Source organism: Gadus morhua, chromosome 11 (assembly GCF_902167405.1).
Source record: "Gadus morhua chromosome 11, gadMor3.0, whole genome shotgun sequence".
NCBI classification, from domain to species: domain Eukaryota; kingdom Metazoa; phylum Chordata; class Actinopteri; order Gadiformes; family Gadidae; genus Gadus; species Gadus morhua.
In genome coordinates this window covers 8,982,869-9,003,061 of record NC_044058.1, presented here as the reverse complement: position 1 = coordinate 9,003,061, position 20,193 = coordinate 8,982,869, and the positions used below count along the sequence as shown (strand labels likewise).

Here is a 20,193-nt window from a genome sequence, read left to right as displayed (position 1 = left end):
CTGGGCCAGGGGGGGGGGTCTGAAAACCCACCCACACCTCAGCACCAGAATCGGAAAGTAAACACACACACACACAAACAAACAAGTGCAGACGCACGCACATACATGCATGGACACACATGCACACACACAGGCATGCATGTATGCACACACAGACACACACATGCATAACACATCCTGCACATAAATAGACACACAAAGACATGAACACAAAAAGACGTACAGACAATAATACAGAAGATTTACATTCAAACAAATATTTCCTAACCCTATACACAAATTCCAATGATAAAGTATGCGAAAACACAACCAATACATAGGTACACAAAGATATAAACACAAACAGACATACTGAGCATGCTCCAACAAAACAAACAGAAATCTACATAACACCACCCGCCTCTAGTTACAAAACAACGTGTACACACTGGTTTGCATCTGCACACAAAACACATGCACTACATGTTTAACATTTACATACTGTGTGCACACAAACACACACACACTCACACTGTCTCTTTAATACACTCAAGCACCTCTATACATACATCTATCCAGAAACACACACACACACATACATACACACACACAGACGCCTACTCAATAAGATATTTCCTAGCAGACAAAGGACAGCTAATCTATTGGGATGTCCTCAGGTGATCCCCGGTACGTGTGTGCGTTCTATACATGACAGATACAGGCAGACACAATGATAAATTACTGATGACCTCGTGGGCAGAATACAACCTGCCTCCTTGTTTTAGTGATGCCTCGAAGCACCAGGGCCCAGAAGCAACGCAAACCACTTGATTAAACACATCCATATACGCTGCTAGACACCCGAATACACACATAACACATTCATACACCACTAAATACACCCCCTGATACACACAACACATTCATACACCACTAAATACACCCCCTGATGCACACAACTCATTCATACACCACTAAATACACACCCTGATACGCAGAACACATTTATACACCACTAATGACACCTTGATACACACAACACATTTTTACACCACTAGATACACCACTAGATAATTCACCGTTAAATAAACACCCTGATACGCACAACACATTTATACACCACTAAATACAAACCCTGATACACACACACACAACATTTATACACAACAAGAGACCCAAATTCACATCCCCCCCCCCCCCCCCCCCCCCATGCACACATACAACCAATTGGACGCCCACCAAATACACAAAAATATTCATAAACAACTTATCAATCCCCTAAATACAGAGAAAACATGTTTAAACAACCCCTAAATACACACATACGATTTTTCGTTGAATAGCCAACAAAACAAAACATTCATAGGCACCTAAACACCCCCAATATACACAAACATCCTATATACACACATCGACACCCCCCTGACTTGGACACACACCTACACATAGCCGAGGACAGACACGGAAGTGGTGATGAATATCAACATGTGCATTAACATGAACATTATCATCCATGCTGCGGGTCGTCCCGGATGGCCCTTGTGTGTGTGCGAGGGTGTGTGTGTGTGTGTGTGTGTGTGTGTGTGTGTGTGTGTGTGTGTGTGTGTGTGTGTGTGTGTGTGTGTGTGTGTGTGTGTGTGTGTGACTCCGAGCCAGGGGGGTAGTGATGGTAATGGGTGAAAACAAACAGCATTCAGATTCACTGCCAAGCACCACCATGGGTCACCTGGGGGAGTGCTTTGCATGTAATAGAGATGTGTGTGTGTGTGTGTGTGTGTGTGTGTGTGTGTGTGTGTGTGTGTGTGTGTGTGTGTGTGTGTGTGTGTGTGTGTGTGTGTGTGTGTGTGTGTGGGTGTGTTGGTGTGTTGGTGTGTTTGTGTGTGTGGTTTTCTTTGTGTTGACTGTTATATTGGAGGATACTTTGTTTGTACAAATATGCTCTCCCGGGTGTTTGTGTGTATGAGCCAAGCGTGTGTGCATGTGTGTGTGGCCATCACACACATGCTCATCACCAATTTTTGTATTTTTCCTGTAATTTGGTGAGTCAGTTCTCTGATACACACGGGCCATCTGTTTCAAACTGCTTTTCCACAATGTCAAGGCATGAAGTCAGATAGTCATGCGCAACCAGTCACCAAACAAATTGTTGTGTGCTGCCTAATAAATGTGGTGTTGAAGTTATGGCAAATGCTAGAAACTGATGTCAAACTTATTTGTTTATAAATATACATACATATGGATCGTTCAATCTATAAATATGATATATGTTCTTGTGTTATACAGGATGGACGGAGATATTATATACATTATTATATTGTGATTAAATCAGTAATCATCATCTACAATGTATATTAAATGTTGTTTGTTCTTTTGCAGAAGCAGTTTCAACATGCTGGACTGACCGTGAAGTGAAGTGAACCTCGTTAACACAAGCTGCCATGTAGTCTCTCTCGAGAAGGTGTGGTCAGGTGCCCCCAAGTGGAAATAAGTGGAACAGCATATACATTTCCGGAGGAACCAATGGAGCTGGGACTAGAAAATATTTTGGATAAAAAAAGTTGCCGTCAACAAGAAGTAAATAGCAATAGTAAAAGCCACAGTTAATACAGCAATCCCAGTCAATACATCAACCTTTTTATTGACAATGTTACCCACTGTGGTAAATATTACCCACTATTTCTGATAGATTGCATCAGAATGGCCAAAAAAATATACAAAACTGTTTTTTGCACCTCTGAGGAAGAACTAAACTTCAAGAATCTCAGGGTTTTGTCAAATACACCATAGCACCTTTAATCAACAATCAATTCACAATCAACAACTATATTAATGACAACGACACAGGCCTAGATATACACAGCAGTAAAGTCTGGGGCATTATTCTGTGGAAGGGTGTTTTTCCAACATTCAGAGGAAAAAGAAGAGTGTACAGAGACGGATGTTTTAGTGCTCCCAGCTAGTGTTTGATGTCAGCTCGCGTCGTCGCTGTGCTTTTGTCAAGCCCTTATCGCTTCCTCTGTCTTTATCTGTCTCCAAGACAGCCAGGCCTCTAGCTACCTCCCTCACTGCTCCCCGGTCCCGTCTCTATTGGTTTTGAGATACGTCGGAATAACCCGGAATGTGAATTCGACAAGTCGCTAACCCATTCAGAATCCCTTTAATTCCCTTACATGTATAAGCACTAACAAAGTTACAGGCCTGCATGCTTAAAGCCCCATGTTATAAAGATCCCCGGATGTTACTGAATCTGTGGTGAGGAATTTTTACCACGGTCTTGGTGTAAATTAAGATAATATGATTTCCTAATTTCTCTTCAACTCTAGTTCAATAAGTTCATTTTCTGTTTATGTCCCCTTGTGTCATATTGCATGTTAAATAAATGGGTGACCTTTGTGTAGGCCTACTGATCAGGCTATGATGTTGAGTGATATTGCAAAGTCCCTGACTCCAACCCCCACATAATTTGGAATAATTCCGAACATGACAACTGCATTTGTATTTGTACTTATTCTCCCTCCATTTGTCACCTGGAGAAAGATGAACCAGAATCCGTCGGTGGGAAACGAGTGGCTCGTCTTTGAACTGGGTCGCGAGCGGGGTGAACTGGCGCAGGACCAGGCAGGCAGCAGCCATGGTGACGCGCCTCGAATAAATCACCGGGCGAAGCTCCGGCGCACGATCGAGAAGAAGAGGGACGGTGGGGAGGGGTAAAAACTGCAGGCGAGGAAGAAAATGTGTGTGTTAAGTGTTTTAATATTCAGGGTTTTTGAGAGGGGGCGACATCACCTCTTGGCCCGCGGTCAAACGGAAGGACAGGAAGGCGCGTTCCCGTAGACGGGGTCGACGCTTTTGCGTGGCTATGGTAATGAGGTGGTTCTCCCCTCAAAGTAAAGGTAAAGTTCATCCCCAGAATACAGCACTGAGCGATATTAACTGCAGTATGATTCTGTCAAGCAAGGATTTTAAGTGCCACGCTACCCTATAAAAACCGTCATAACTTGTTTGAGTTTTTTGTGCCATTAATCATCATGTCTGAGCAGGTGTCTGGTTTCACGCAGAGGACATCTCTTTATGGAATTAAATGTTCAATATTTATGGATTAATCCAATACTGGAAGACCTAACTGAATTTACAACAGAATATATGTATACATTATGCACAAGCTGTACTGGCTGTGTTGGCTCACCACTGACCCTTGTGTTTTAAGCGTGGCCTTGGTACGTTTTGAATACAGTTTGTACTAAAACATTAGTTTTCTTATGATTACTGTTACTCAGGATTTAGCCTAGCAACACCTAAGCAACCCAATAACAAAACCGAATAATGGTAAGCCTTGGTTGGCCTACTCATTTAAATGCATCTATGTAGGCCTAGTAAAGGCATATTGTAAAACGAAATATCCTCAAACTGAAAGGGGCAAGGATTGCTTCAATCTTTCTTCAATGCTTTCTAAGTAGAAATGTAGCTGTAAATGACCCCTTTACACTTCTGAAGATACAAAAATCGAACACAAGCTGTGACGGTTGTGTTATGGTTCCATGATTATGCCACGAAATGGAGGAAGGAAAGACAGACAAACCTCTTAGACGATGACAGTTGAGTGGTGCTGAAATATTCTTCTGTCTGGATACACTAACCTCCTTACCTTAACACACACACACACAAACACACACAAACAAACACACACACACAAACACGCATGCATACCCATGCACGCGCGCACACACACACACTCACCTTGTGAGAATTAGAGAATTAAGGTCAGGGGGGAAGTGTGTGACACAGTTTTGTCTGTAACCTTTCCAGTCCTGTCAAGACCTCAGAACACCAGCTCAGCTCTCAGCACGGGCAAACTGCATGACGGCCCTGCACATATCACCATGACTACAAGAACACACACACACACACACACACGCGCATGTGTGCACACATGCATGCACACACAGGCCTACATGCACACACACATTCGCCAAATTCACATATATGCATATGTGCACACACAGAAAATGGCACACAGACACACACACACACAAAATATGCAGACAAAGACACACATATATATATATATATTTTACTGCTCCAATCCCTTTAATAAGAGCTGAGTTGATGTGAGAGGAGTTGTGCAGATTCGGCAAAAACAGCCCAGAATCTGACTCCGGCACGGTGGGGGTATCGGAGAAGACCCGCTGTTAGCTGAAGCTAGCACTCGCTGTCAAACACGTGTCATCTCCCCACACACCCTGTCTCGGCTTGTTTTATTATACAAGCACGTCACCTTTCCTCCAGATCCGGGGGAGCAGGCTGCGGCCAGCAAACATGTCAAACCCACCCTGAACAAATCCACACAGAGACCCCACTGTGCTGCGTGTCAGCCTTCCTCAACCTGAAGCCAAGGGAAATAAACGTAGCGATCCGGTGCTCTCAGTGTCATCAGGGCAGGGCTATCAGCAGGCGTTTCACGGTGCACACTGACAGTGAGATATGGAAACAGAGCGGGTGGAGAGTTCAGGACGAGAGGGCGGTGGGAGGGTCGGTTTAAACAGAGGAGTCAAGGGAATCAGTAAAGGAAAGGTTACATCTTTTGGAAAAGGAGTCAGAGGGGTTCATTGGTTTGGTGCCTCGCTCATGGGTACTAAAGCTCCACTATTTCGTCCTTCAGTGAGTTATAAATATTTTTATTTTTATCAGGAAGATACAGAATAGGTTATATATTGAATAAATCCATCTACCCATCAACTATTTTTCATCCATCAACCCATCCAAAAACCCATGTGTTCATCCATTCATCCAAACACCCACCCATCTGTCCATAAATAGAGCCACAGATCTGTCCATCAATAAACCCACCCATCTGTCCATCAATAAACCCACCCATCTATCCATCAATAAACCCACCCATCCATGAATCCAGCGGTCAGGGACAGGTGTCCCTGAAGGGTAAGCAACACCCCGGGACCCTCTGGGCAACAGCACCTACAGGTCGCATTGACTACAAGAACAGCCAGGTCAATAAGCAAAACCTATATGTTTGTACCTAATATGTTTGTACCTAATGTACGTGTTGAGTCCTCAACCCATACAGTCCATCCCATCAGTTAGAGTTAACTAAGTAATGAGGTGAGACCATTCATGATGGTCACGTGCCACACCCAATGATATACAATGCATGTCCATTACAAGCTTCGAAATGGCCAGCAAGATGATGATGCTTTCTTAAAATGTGTGATGTTGGATCTTACAGCAATATTCTCCAAAAACACCCCAGCCTGGCTTGTAGCCCCCTATTTAATTACTGTCACTCAATATAGGCTGACCATACCAGGGGACAGAAAGTACCCAAGAATGAATAAATTCAAGATCACACACAAACACACACACACACACACACACACACACACACACACACACACACACACACACACACACACACACACACACACACACACACACACACACACACACACACACACACACACACACACACACATTCAACCCCAACTTATTCTTGGTCTACATGCTCTTAATCTGATTATTTCCCTCGGATGCGAGTCGCTGCCTTTCCCTCTCGTTAGGAGGGGATTTCAGGGTACAATCCGGATTTCAGACTGGGCCCAGGGATCTCGGTTTACAGCGTCATAGAGTGGAGAAATTATTTCATAATCATAGAGGTGGTTTAGGACTTACAAATAAACACACAATCACAAACTTCAACACGCAGATGTGCACGTAAGTTGCATGCACATACACAGCCAGAAATACCACATATGAAGTATGAACAGTAACACACATCTGCATGAGGCTTACGGTGATCCCCACCACCCCCGCCCCTCCGCCCTCCGTCCCATGGAGGAGCTCATCTATGGGGACGGTGTTGCAGTAAGAGGCTGAAGCAACAGCAGCTGGAGGAAGGCAGGTTCAGCCCTCTCACTCCTGCACTCACAAGAAAATAATTTGGATAATTGAAACCAGACCTGTTCCTCTGTCTGTATACAAACACAGGGGAGGGGGCGGGGGACTTTTATGTGTCACAATGTGCGATACAATGTGCATTTAAACATTTGTTTATTTTTTGCTTAATTGTTCGATTACTTTTTTAAAGAAAGAAAGAAAGAAAGAAAGAAAGAAAGAAAGAAAGAAAGAAAGAAAGAAAGAAAGAAAGAAAGAAAGAAAGAAAGAAAGAAAGAAAGAAGGGGAACATGCCAAGATAAATGGCATTTGAGTTCATACTTTCTCAGAAGGGTGGTCCCATTGGGGAGAATTAAAGAAAGAAGGTTATTAAGAGAAAGAAAGGAATATCTCTTCTTTTTTGTCTACCGTGTTCTCAAACTGTCCCCTTAGCTCCAACACACCGTCACACTTGTCATTTATAGCTTGCATCAGAGCCATGACCTTCACCTCACGCAATCAGGCACATGGTCTCAGTGTGTTTGTGTGTGTGTGTGTGTGTGTGTGTGTGTGTGTGTGTGTGTGTGTGTGTGTGTGTGTGTGTGTGTGTGTGTGTGTGTGTGTGTGTGTGTGTGTGTGTGTGTGTGTGTGTGTGTGTCTGTGTTTGTGTCTGTACGCGTTTTTTACAGCAACATAGTAGAGGGGACCTCATCAAAGGTGAGGTAACCAGTGCATGAGAAACGGAGTAAGAGACCACAGCTCCCCCTAGAGGCCGACGAGAAGGGAATTAAAACGGTGGCATGTCGTGAGAAGACGGAGCTCCAACTGCCAAACTTTGTAATCGGAAGAAGCAGTGATGGAATTTAGCTTGTTAATAATATATCACGTGCCGCTTCTTATTAGCATTTTTCAGTTTGTGTTTAATCTCTTATTGTTTAGTAATGGATAAAGTATTTAGTGAAACCCCATAGTAACCTACATTTAAAACAACTCCTTAAACCTTATTCCCTCACCTCAAACAGTAAACTTTTGAAGCTAAAAGAATTGATCATGACTTAAAAGATAGACTTGCTTTGCTGTCAAGCCACAGTCGTAGGACTATGTCATTGTATGGAGAGATCTTCTGTATAATAATATCTAGGGTAAGGAATTCATCACTCAGGCCCAGAGGAGCTTCAGGTGGGGCAAACACAGAACAGAAATAGAAGATTTGACTAAAAAAGAAACCAGGCAAGAGACAAAACTTTAAAACGTGGAAGTTACGTCCAAAAAGGGGACAAAAAGAATAAGCGCCGGAGAGAGTGTGTCCCAGTGGCCTGTTCACTCAGACCCTGATTGTTCCACATCGCCACCCTTCACCGTCCCACACCTCTCGTCTCTGCTCTGATGAAGTCAGACAGACGTACGTTCATGTGACACAGTGAAGCCCAGCGCCAAAACCCCCAGCGTGTGTGTCTGTGTGCGTGTGTCCAGTTGTGTGTGCAGCAATTTGTCTTATTAAGCCCAGTTTGTTCACACTGTGAATAAGCATTTGTTCACATGCGCCTGAACACGTGGATGTGTGAAAACGTAACAATAGTTTCATGCATGCCTGCCCTCTCATCAGATGTCGCATTATTGGAAAGCATATGCCCCATTGTGTGCGCATGAGTGTGCACGTGTAGGTCAACGGATGACTGTGTGCACCCATGTAAGTGGTTGTGATGTGTATCATCCTTACCCTTGCTTACGCTTTGCACCCACGTCTGCTGCAAGACGCTTATCTGTGTGTGTGTGTGTGTGTGTGTGTGTGTGTGTGTGTGTGTGTGTGTGTGTGTGTGTGTGTGTGTGTGTGTGTGTGTGTTAGTGTTTGTGTGTGTGTGTGCATAAATATGGAACATGTTCAGATGTGTGTACGAGTGCGGTTCTGTGAAATAAGATGAAGAAGAGATTTTATATTTAAATTTTATGTGTATGAGTGTGTGATGTATCTGTCGCTCCATGTGTGCATTAGGTTGTGAATAAATAAGTTTGTCCGTTCTCCCTTTACTGTCACATCAATCATAATGAACCACACAAGGACACACACACGCGCACGCACACACACACACACACACACACACACACACACACACACACACACACACACACACACACACACACACACACACACACACACACACACACACACACACACACACTCTTCTCACGGCAGAGCTAGCAAGGGTTACCAAGAGATGAATACTGTCGTGTTGAATGCAGCTTTGAAGATGATGCAACACGATGGACAACAAGGCTTCATCTAAAAACACTGAATTGAATGGGTTTTTTAAGGGCTCACTGGATAATACGGTCCGCTAGTGGAAAATCATGAAACAGACAGAGGGATATAAGGGAGCAAAGAAGAGGAGAAGTGAATATTAAAAGCAAAGGGGATAAAGAAAAATAATTGGAGGCTATAATGGGAGAGGGACCCAGAATGTTCTATAGGGAATGCTCACATGATAATATTTCATAGGAAATGTCCCTGGCATTTCCCCACATACACATGAATAAAATACATATAGTAATAATAAGGCACATTCATTACAATATCTTAATCACTTAAAGGAAATGACAGTGACTATAAAGGCTCACATTAAACCCCAGAGTAGACACACAACACAAGGCACAGAGACCTTTGACTAGTCTCTGTCATGCTGCATTCCTGGCCAATATAACCTCTGGGATAACTTAGTAGATCATACTAACTGTATAATAATGATTTCACATTGTTTTGTGTGTGTGTGTTGCTATGATTGGGGTTGTTTTAGGGATTGTGCGATTTTGAATTAGTAATAAAATGTCTCTCTGTTGGCATCACTTTATCTAATTTTCAGTTTATTCCAAAGATCTATTGTTTTTTTCGATATTGTTTTTATAATCGTGATTAAAACGTTATCGACTAATTTCAGAAGTACGACCATCTTCTTTTTCCTTGGAGCCGTTTGTTATTTTGTAACTGAGTAAATAGCGACATCTGCTGACCGATCAGAAACATGCCACAATTAGCCTTTTCACAGATGGAAAGTTCCAAAATGTCTACCCCTTGACTGTCTACGAACAGGTCTACACAAAAAATGTAGACCATTCATGAAGAAGCTATGGGCATCAGATGGTGTTGCCCTGCTGTTTAACAACTTTCTGAGTAGCTCTACCTTCATATATTTTGTCTAAAGGCCTAATGTAGGCTACATTGTGTCTGTCAGACCTGTCATGGCAGTCTTCAGGTCAGGAGACAAGGAAAGAAACTAACTAAATGACTAACTCTAACATAATCTATTGAGTGTATGTATGCATGTATGTATGTATGTATGTATGTATGTATGTATGTATGTATGTATGTATGTATGTATGTATGTATGTACAGGGCCGTCGGACTGCGGGGACAAAGGGGACAGTTGTGGGGGGGCCCAGGGCAGAGGGGGGGCCCATGACCAAAATTTTACCCCCCTCCCCCCGTCAACAATCGCTTCTCCCCCCCCCCCCCCCCCCCCCGTCAACAATCGCTTCACACTCCCCCCCCCCCCCCCCCCGTCAACAATCGCTTCACACTCCCCCCCCCTCAACAACCTGGCGCAGGGGGGCCCATCAGTACCTATATTATAGGGGCCCCGGATTTGGTGCTACGGCCCTGTGTATGTATGTATGTAGGCCTATGTCTGTCTGTCTGTCTGTCTGTCTGTCTGTCTGTCTGTCTGTCTGTCTGTCTGTCTGTCTGTCTGTCTGTCTGTCTGTCTGTCTGTCTGTCTGTCTGTCTGTCTGTCTGTCTGTCTGTCTGTCTGTCTGTCTGTCTGTGTGTGTGTGTGTGTGTGTGTGTGTGTGTGTGTTTGTTTGAGAGATTTGCTCTCAAACAAGTAACAGCATGTCATACCATGACTGAGACACAAAGTACACAAATATATATCTGTCATATGTATCTGTATGTTTGGACAACGAATGCTGGTGTGCATAGAACAAAAATATATGCAAAGAAAATCTGAAACCATTCAAACCACCGGAAATGCAAAAATACTGTATAGAGTGGCGAAGTCACGCCCTTTCCGGTAGAGCCCATGGGACCTATTGTTACGATACCATCCGGCCAGCAGATGGCGCTAGAGACCGGACAAAATGCTTATCAATTGAATATTTATGCTTATGTTCCACCACAATGTTGCATGCAGTGCAAATTAATTTCCCCCTGCTTTCATGCAGAATACCATACTGCTTTTCTCGATCTTTCGCATTTATTTTGGACGGTATAGTGTGAAACGTTGGATGCGGACATGCTGCATGAACGCTTGAATCGCTTGAACGCAGAAAACACAGTAGTAAGGCGGAAGGTAGTTTGTCGACGTCAGTTTAAGACGACGCCACAGATTGGTAAAATTTGCGGGAAAGTTGCAGTGGTTGGTTAAAATTGCGACACTGCCCTGAATTCGCGGTGATTGGGTGAGGTTGCCTTTAAGTTTCCAATCGCAACATCGCGAAATCCTGGAGGGTCTGAGAGAGGCATTCAAGTGGAGAGGAGGGACATGCGTTGACTGTATAGTTGTGAGCTGCATTAAAGCTACCCCGGTTGCTACTGCAAGCCTCCTTATTTCAGAACACAAAACATGGTGTCCGAAGTCAGAACTCGAAGGAAGTTTCGTTTTATGAGGGGAGTCATCATATAGCCGCAAAACGCTAGCTGCACGAACAGCTGAACGGTAAGCCATCAGCATGGCGTACAACATTCCAGCACCGGAGCCAATGGATATGAAAGGTGATGTCTACAACAACTGGATTATTTTCCGTGCACAGTGGGAAAATTACGAGATTGCGATAAGACTGGACGAGAAAGATGAGAAAATAAGAGTAGCAACTGACGATCATGGGTAAGGAATGTCACCAGCTTCAAAGGCACCTACACATGCAAGATGCAGACAGGGAGGATTAGACGAAAATTAATAGATGTGCTGCAGAACATTTTTGAGCCAAACAGAAATATGAGACATGAAAGATTTGTGTTTAATGACTGAAAACAAAGCCATTATGAAACAACAGAGCAGTATGTAGCCAAAGTGAGATAGCTAGGAGACACATGTGAGTTTGGCGCACTTAAAGGTTGGGTATGGAATTCTTTTTGGCCATTTTTGCAAAATTACTTGAAATCCTTATCATAACCCACTTACAGCCACTGAGTTAGAAGTACTGACATGAAAAGTAAACAAGTCAATCATCTGTGGAACGGGCAGGGCTGGAAAAACTCCAGCCAATGATTTCCAGACCCACCGAGTGGCATTGGACTGTAAGTACGTCAATCAAATGGTCGTACTGCACTCCCCCTCCCCCGCTCCCCACGCGACCCCTTCGTGCACGTACTCAAAGCTTGTGACCCAGAGCAAGCTTCTGTTTGTTGTTATCCTGCGGTAGCTACTGGAGCTAGCTAACTAGCTAATGGCTCGCTCTCGCGCATCTGTGTTCGCTCGTGCATGATTGCGCGTCCATGTACTTGGAATGGGTGGAGTCAGCGTTGAAGGAGAGGGGGTAGGACCATTTGAGCTGTGTATTTTCAAAATCTGCTGGCGTTTCGCAAATCCCATACCCAACCTTTAAGGAAGATCTCATTAGGGATAGGCTTGTCATGGGCACGAAGGATTCAAGCGCACAGGCGCGCATGTTTAGAGAACCCAATCTCACCCTGACGAAAGCTATTGACATGTGTCGCTCCAGTGAACAAACACAAATCCAGATTAAGAAAATAGGAGGGGATCAAGAGTCGGTACATTACATGTCCCGTGCGCAGACTTCAGAGTCAAGCCACAGATGTGCCTCCCGGGAACGTCGGTCAGAACCACGTGCCCAGAAGGGGCCCAAACAGCACAATGTAGCCAGTTACAATAAGCAGAGGCAAGATAAAGAATCAGTCTGTCAGTACTGTGGATCAAAGCACGTAAGAGTCAAGTGCCCTGCATACGGAGTCCCATACGGAGTCCCAAGAAATGTGGGAAAATAAATAATTTTGCCCGGGTGTGTAGGACTGCACAAAACAAACCTCAGATGAATCTAGTAGAGGATGACAGCCAGTCAGAGGGGTCAGATGCGATGTGGTACGTCTCCCAAGTGAACTGTCTAGAAAATGAAGCCGCAGAAAAGGAAGGGTCACTGGAGTATGATCCTGGACAGACTATAAAATGTCAGCTGGACACAGGATCTATGGTCAATGTAATGGGCTTCACTGACCTACAACGCATTCTACAGGACGGTAACCAAGCTCTGTTACCCAGCAAAGCAATGCTTAAATTGTATGATGGCACACTGATAAGACCTAGAGGAGAATATGAACTCAAAACAGATCATAATGGCACTACGCACATCCTCAAATTTCAGATAATGGAGACATCACATATACCGTTACTTTCAGCCGACACCTGCCAGAGACTGGACCTAATTCACATAGACGGCAAGCATGTCATACATAGGCCTGTCGCGATATGCAATAAATCAATCAATTGCGCGATAAATTAAAATCTATGCCATAAACAGAAATATTATAGGCCTTCATTACACGGGTCTTCTCAATGTCGTGGAACGCTCCGTTCACTTGCTGCTATGGTAGTAGTCCGGTAACTTGTCAACCCCAGCGTCTTCGGTTGCTAAGCAACGTCAACGTCTTTGGCGGACTATTTCTCTGCTGATCAACACTACGAATGCTGCTAACGAATAAATTGTAAAAAGACACACCATGTGAAGTTATTTTTTCGTCTTGGCAAGTAGCCTTGTAATAAGCGGGATGATGTATAGAACGTCGCCGGTCATTATCTAAAATAAGCCCCTTCAGGGCGAAGCAAGACACCTCCGCTGCGCGTCGGTCGCCTGTGCGCACTGTCGGAGCTTATTTTCCCTATAGTGGCCGGCGTTCTATGCATTATATATATTTATATATTATATATATTTAGCAGGGTAGGCCTAAGTAACAAATGTCGGGTTGAAATCGGGCTCCGGCTCATAATTACAGGGCACAACGAGTAAACCCCCTCGTCAAGTGTCAGTCACTTGTTGCATTGTCTGTGTGGGAGGCGGAGCCCTGGCGCAATCGTGTTTACATCCTTTTTATTTAGTGTTTCAATTTTATTTATTGTTTTTGGTGGTGTTTGGTTTTTATTCAAAAGCATTTTTTGTTAATGATAGATTATTTGTGGTTGTTTTGTTAATTTATTCTGGATATTTTAAATGTCTTCCAGACGTCCAGTTCCAGTGTTCTTTAAAAATAAAGGTTTATTGATCTTCGAAAGGGTGTACTTTATCATTATATTAGTTGAAAAACGGCAATATTATCGCTTATCGCAATAATTCCTGGGGCAATTAATCGCCCAGAAAAATTTGTTATCGTGACAGGCCTGGTCATAGATAGTGTCAACACCCAAAATCTCCCAGACACAGTCATACCCAAAACAGCAGAAGAAATCGTCTCCACATTTGAGGATGTTTCCGACGGACTGGGATGCCTCAAGGGAGAGTTACACCTGGAGATAGACCACCAGGTGAGGCCTGTGCAGCAGTTGCCGCGGCGGACGCCGATCCTGATAAAAGAGAGAGTAACCACCGCCATAAGGGAAATGGAACAGAAAGTGATCATAGCCAAGGTCACAGAGCCGACACCCTGGATCAGCAACATGGTGATGACGGAGAAGAAAGACAAGCTACGTATATGCCTGGAGCCGGGATGCCCACAGTAGAAGAAATACTGCCCGACTTAGCAAAGGCCAAGATATTCTCAGTATTAGATGCCAAAGATGGCTATTGGCAAGTGCAACTGGATCAAGCAAGCAGTTATCTGACCACATTCTGGACACCAGAAGGACGATACAGATGGCTGAGAATGCCATTTGGTATAAAACGCTCAGTGGAGAAATATCAGAGGAGACAACACAAGGCACTTCAGGGCCTGAAAGGTGTGAGCGTAATTGCAGATGACATCTTGGTGTATGGGTGTGGAGACACCGACGAGGACGCCCTGGCAGACCATGATAAGAATCTTGAAGTCCTATTGCAAAGAGACAGAGAAGTCAACTTGAAGCCTAACAAAAAAAAGCTGAAGCTGAAACTTCCCAGTGTTACATACATGGGTCATTGACTCACATCAAAGGGCCTGCGTCCAGATCCTGACAAGATTACAGCTGTGCAGAACTTGCAGACACCGACAGACATCAAGTCTCTCCAGAGACTGTTAGGGTTTGTGAACTATCTATCAAAGTTCCTCCCTAGCCTATCAGATGTGTGTGAGCCTCTCCGACGTATGACCGACAAAGATATAGACTGGACATGGCTGCCAGCACACGACACAGCGCTGGAGACCATTAAGCGCCTAATCACGCACCACCCAGTCCTCAAATACTATGACCTCCAGGAAGAAGTCACGCTGAAAGGTGATGCTAGTGAGACAGGCTTGGGAGTGGCCCTTTTACAGAATGGGCAACCAGTGGCATTCACATCTAGAACACTGACTGACACAGAACAAAGGTACGAGCAGATTGAAAAAGAATGCCGGGCCATTGTTTTTGCATGTGATAAATTTGACTACTATATACTAATACTTGCATGGCAGAGAATATGTCACGGTTCATACAGACCATAAACCACTTGAAACTATCTTTAAGAAGTCCTTGCTTTCAGCACCAAAGAGGCTACAGCGGATGATGCTCAGGCTACGGAGATACCCGCTCCGAGTGATCTACAAGCCAGGCAAGGCGCTACACATCGCAGACTTCCGGACCAGGACACCTCTAGGGAATACAGAACATGCATAAATGCAAACCCAGTGGTGGGCCGTCAGGGCCAGCAGGGCCTTCTCTGCTGGCCCTGTCAAAATCTAAAGAATATATATACATTATTTTTTTCAAAATGACATTAATTTGTGTCTGAACCAATCTTAATTCCATATTTTTTTCAGTACTTACAACCTAATTCCAGAAGGAAAACCTTTTTTTTTTGTAAGGCTGAGCTCAGCTGAATAACGCATCACAGCTAGGTTACATGGACCGGCTGAAGCTGCCACCTCCCATTGGATAATAAATTTGACTGACGTGTGTAATCAGCCAATCAAATGTTGATGTGTAGTAATAGAATGACCCCAGGGCCCAGCAATATGCCGGCGCTGGCCCCCGTTGATGTCATCAGCGAATTTTGGATCGTTGGCAGTAGAGTTGATAGTGAACTACTATGGCCACTGCCTTCCCAGCACCTAGCGATCCTGTTTCTGATCTCCTTCGTTTGCCTTTTTCAAGGCGATCGTTTGGAGAGAAGAGTAAGACCTACACCGAAGCCTGATGAGCTGACCCAGGCCGGTAAAGGTTTGTGCGGCACTTTACAGAGTGCAACTACAGCCGCTATGACTGGCAAACGGCTAGACCCGTTCAGAACAACCTATTCTACTCGCCGTGTTTGCTGTTCAAAACGGCTACTCTACTCTACTAGGTTTGAGCAAGATGGCGCCAGTGTGTTTGTCGGCCTGCCGTCAGCTCTTACCTGTCCAGCTCCTACCCGTTAGATCGCTTTTTTACTTGTGTGTGTTTTCTCTGCTGTTCCTGTGGCATTGTTCCGACGCCTTACAGACATATGATCGCCAAATGCTCATGCATATTCGAGGATCAATGGAGATCCAAAACAGGGGAGGTCTTGGCTCTTCTGACAGATGTCACCCGGCGTTTATCTACCCTGGAGCGGAATACGTTCGCCGGCTACCTTGTTGTATCTCTCGCCGTAAGAAGCGACGCAGGGGGAGAGGCAAACGCGGTGGCATTCGAGTGAGGATTAGGAGTGAGTCTGGTATTATCCCCGCACGCCCATGGCACTGTCGGCCTTCCTGTTCTGGGCGCACAGACCTCCACCTGGCACGACGATCGTGGGACCTGAGATACTCCTGCCATCTCCCCATGTCTCCCTTCCGGACTCCGACGACCGTCAGCCCGGCTTCTCCAAGAGTGCGGGTCCGAGGCGGCGGAGTGAATTCCCACAACATTCGCCCATTACAATATGCCCGATGTCCAAAAACCCCGAAACACCTCACGGTAAAGCTGGCATTGCTCAACGCGAGGTCTGTTTCCTCTAAAACGTTCATAATGAAGGACTTCTTCATTCAACGACACCTGGATATTCTATTTTTAACCGAGACATGGATAAGCGCTGGAGCTGGTGAGTCATCCGTTTTTGGTGAACTTTGTCCAACAAACTGCTCATTCATTAGCACGCCTAGGAGCACTGGAAGGGGTGGCGTCATTGCAATGATTTTTAAGAACAATTTTAAGTTACTGACGCTACCCGTTGGGACTTATTCCACTTTCGAAATCCAGTCCGTAAAAGTGGAATCCATTACAACCCCCTTAGTGTGTGCCTTAGTTTACAGGCCTCCTAAACCAAATAAAGACTTCATCAAAGAGTTCACAGACTTTTTATCTGATTTTATTACATCTTATGATCACTTGTTGATTTTGGGCGATTTCAATATCCATGTCTGTTGTCCGGATGAACCCCTGGTTAAAGAGTTTTGTCATATAATTGATTTGTTTGGTCTGGTGCAACACATTAATCAGCCTACCCATATACTTGGTCACACCCTTGATTTAATTCTATCGTATGGGTTTTCTGTTGACAATGTGTTCATTGAGGATGCGTCCTTCTCCGACCATAAACCCATTGTGTTTAATGTAAACCTACCAAACCCTCTGTCAGTAGCTAAGTCCCCAGGTCGCTTTTCTCGCTACATTAACTCTCTCACTGCCAGTCACCTCTATGAATGTTTCCTGAGTAATGATGTGGCTAGTTCCATTTTGACTGCAAATGAGATTCCTGGCAGCATTGATGACCTAGTGTCTCTATTTAACTCATCCTGTTCTAACATTTTAGATACCATTGCCCCTCTTAAACTCAGACATCCCAAACCTAAACCACAACCCTGGCTCGATGACACAACCCGCTCTCTCAGGCAGGCTTGTCGACGAGCTGAGCGGAAATGGAACAAGGATAGACTTACCATCTCTCTTGATATTTATAGAAATTCATTAGCAGCCTTCCAGACAGCGGCTAAGAAAGCCAGAGCCAAACATTTCTCAGATATGATTGACAAACACGCCCACTGACCGAAAATCCATTTTAGCACCATCAACTCAATTATTAACCCTGAAGTCTCCCCCAAAGTCGAATCATCCACAGGGATTTGTGAAACTTTTTTAAGTTTTTTTTTAATAAAATAGAAAACATAAAACTGTCTTTTACCCCCTCTGCTTCCATCACTTTACCGTGTCCCCCAGATGTTACAGCTATATTTGATCATTTTTCACCAGTGACCATTGTTGACCTGAGAGATATTATCAAGCACATGAAACCCTCTACATCTCCCAATGATGCTATCCCCTCTCAGGTCATCAAAGACGCCATTGAAACCATCGGTCCAAGTATTCTGATTATTATAAACACATGCCTTGTCTCTGGCACTGTTCCCTCTTGTTTCAAGCACGCGGTTGTCCAGCCGTTGCTTAAGAAACATAACCTGGATGTTAACTGCCCAAATCACTACCGACCCATATCTAAATTACCATTCACTTCATAAATTCTGGTAAAGGTAGTCCTCTTTCAAGTACTGCCATTTCTCAACTCTGCCAATGTCTTGGAGCCCTTTCAGTCCGGCTTTAAGGCACGCCACAGCACTGAAACGGCTTTGCTGAAAGTGTCTAATGACCTACTCCTCACGCTGGACACGGGTGAGAATGCCATCTTAGTCTTATTAGACCTATGTGCTGCCTTTGACACTGTAGACCACCCCACTCTTCTAGCCCGTTTCCATCAGTGGGTTGGTATTAGGGGCTCAGCTCTGCAGTGGTTCTCCTCCTATCTCTCCCATAGATCGTTTTCAGTGTCCATAGGTCAGCACTCCTCCTCCTCTGCCCCTCTGTCTTGTGGGGTCCCCCAGGGGTCCATCCTGGGTCCAATCCTGTTCAGTTTATATATGCTCCCACTGGGAAATATAGTAAGAAAATATAACCTGTCGTTCCACTTCTTCGCCGACGACTCACAATTATATCTCCCTCTGAGATCCAGGGACTGCCTTCAGACGCTCCTAGAGTGTCCCAAAGAGATAAATGACTGGATGGGGGATAATTTCCTCCAACTAAACAATAGCAAAACAGAAGTGATCATCATTAACCCCTCCAAATTCAAAAAAACCCTCTTCACTGACCTAGGTAGTCTAACCTCATTCCTAAAACCATCTGCTAGAAACCTCGGCGTTATTTTTGATTCTGATCTATGCTTTAATAAGCAAATCTCCTCCATCGTGAAGAACAGCTTCTACCAGCTCAGAATCATCTCGAAAATAAAGCACTCCCGATCATACCACAATCTGGAAATAGTCATCCATGCTTTCATAACATCACGGCTGGATTACTGTAACTCCCTCTCCTTGGTCTCCCTCAGTCCCTCATATCACGTCTCCAAATAGTCCAAAATGCAGCAGCAAGACTGTTGACTGGGTCAAAAAAGTGGGAGCATATCACTCCCGTTTTTGCTTCTAGGGCCCGACCGATATTTTTGAGTGCCGATGCCGATTATTTTCAGAGAAAAATTACGATTACGATTTAATCGGCCGATAAAAAAAAAAAAAAAAAAGAGCATATAAAACGTAGTTTTAGTTGATACCTTAAATATACTTTAAACACTTTTGACGAATATGTGAATTGAATGCAGAACCTTTGAGTGTTCTAGAATACATTTACAGTCAAAAATTAGTGTAATTTAAAATGTAAAATAAATAACTAACTCCCAATGTGCTGCGCTCGTGAGCAGTGACTAACACGTGCGTGCTGAGCAGTATGGTCTCACCGTTAGAGTCTACAGTATAACAAATTATCATGGCCTGGGACCTAAAGAAAAACAGGCACAACATGCTCAAACAACGCGTCTTGTGTACATTGGTGAGGTGAGCGTGCAGCTGCCTGAGCGAGCGTGCTTTCATGTTGTACGGTAAAATTCAATCTCCTATTTTTTACTCCAGCTAAAGTTGTTAGTTAGTAGCTAGGCGAGTAGGAGCGCATTCTGCAGGATACTAAGCGCAATAACATTTCTAAAAAAAAAAATAAAAAAAAAAAAATCGGTTGTAATCTGCGTCTTTTTGGCAGATGTCGATTATTTTCAAAAAGGCTATAATCGGCCGATTAAATCGGCAGGCCGATGAATCGGTCGGGCTCTACTTGCTTCCCTTCACTGGCTGCCAGTACAACAAAGGATCATTTTCAAGACTGTTCTTATGGTGTTCAAAGCCGTCAATGGCCAGGCCCCATCATACATATCATA

At 44.3% G+C, this 20,193-nt stretch overlaps 1 long non-coding RNA gene across 1 annotated transcript in view; it reads left to right on the top strand.

Moving 5' to 3' along the window:
• The window catches only part of LOC115554188 (uncharacterized), a 21,244-nt gene extending 18,393 nt beyond the window's left edge, over positions 1-2,851 (top strand). Inside the window, exon 3 of the long non-coding RNA XR_003978570.1 lies at positions 2,356-2,851. This is a non-coding gene — a long non-coding RNA (uncharacterized LOC115554188). The remainder of the gene's footprint in view (positions 1-2,355) is intronic.
• The last annotated feature ends 17,342 nt before the right edge of the window (positions 2,852-20,193 follow it).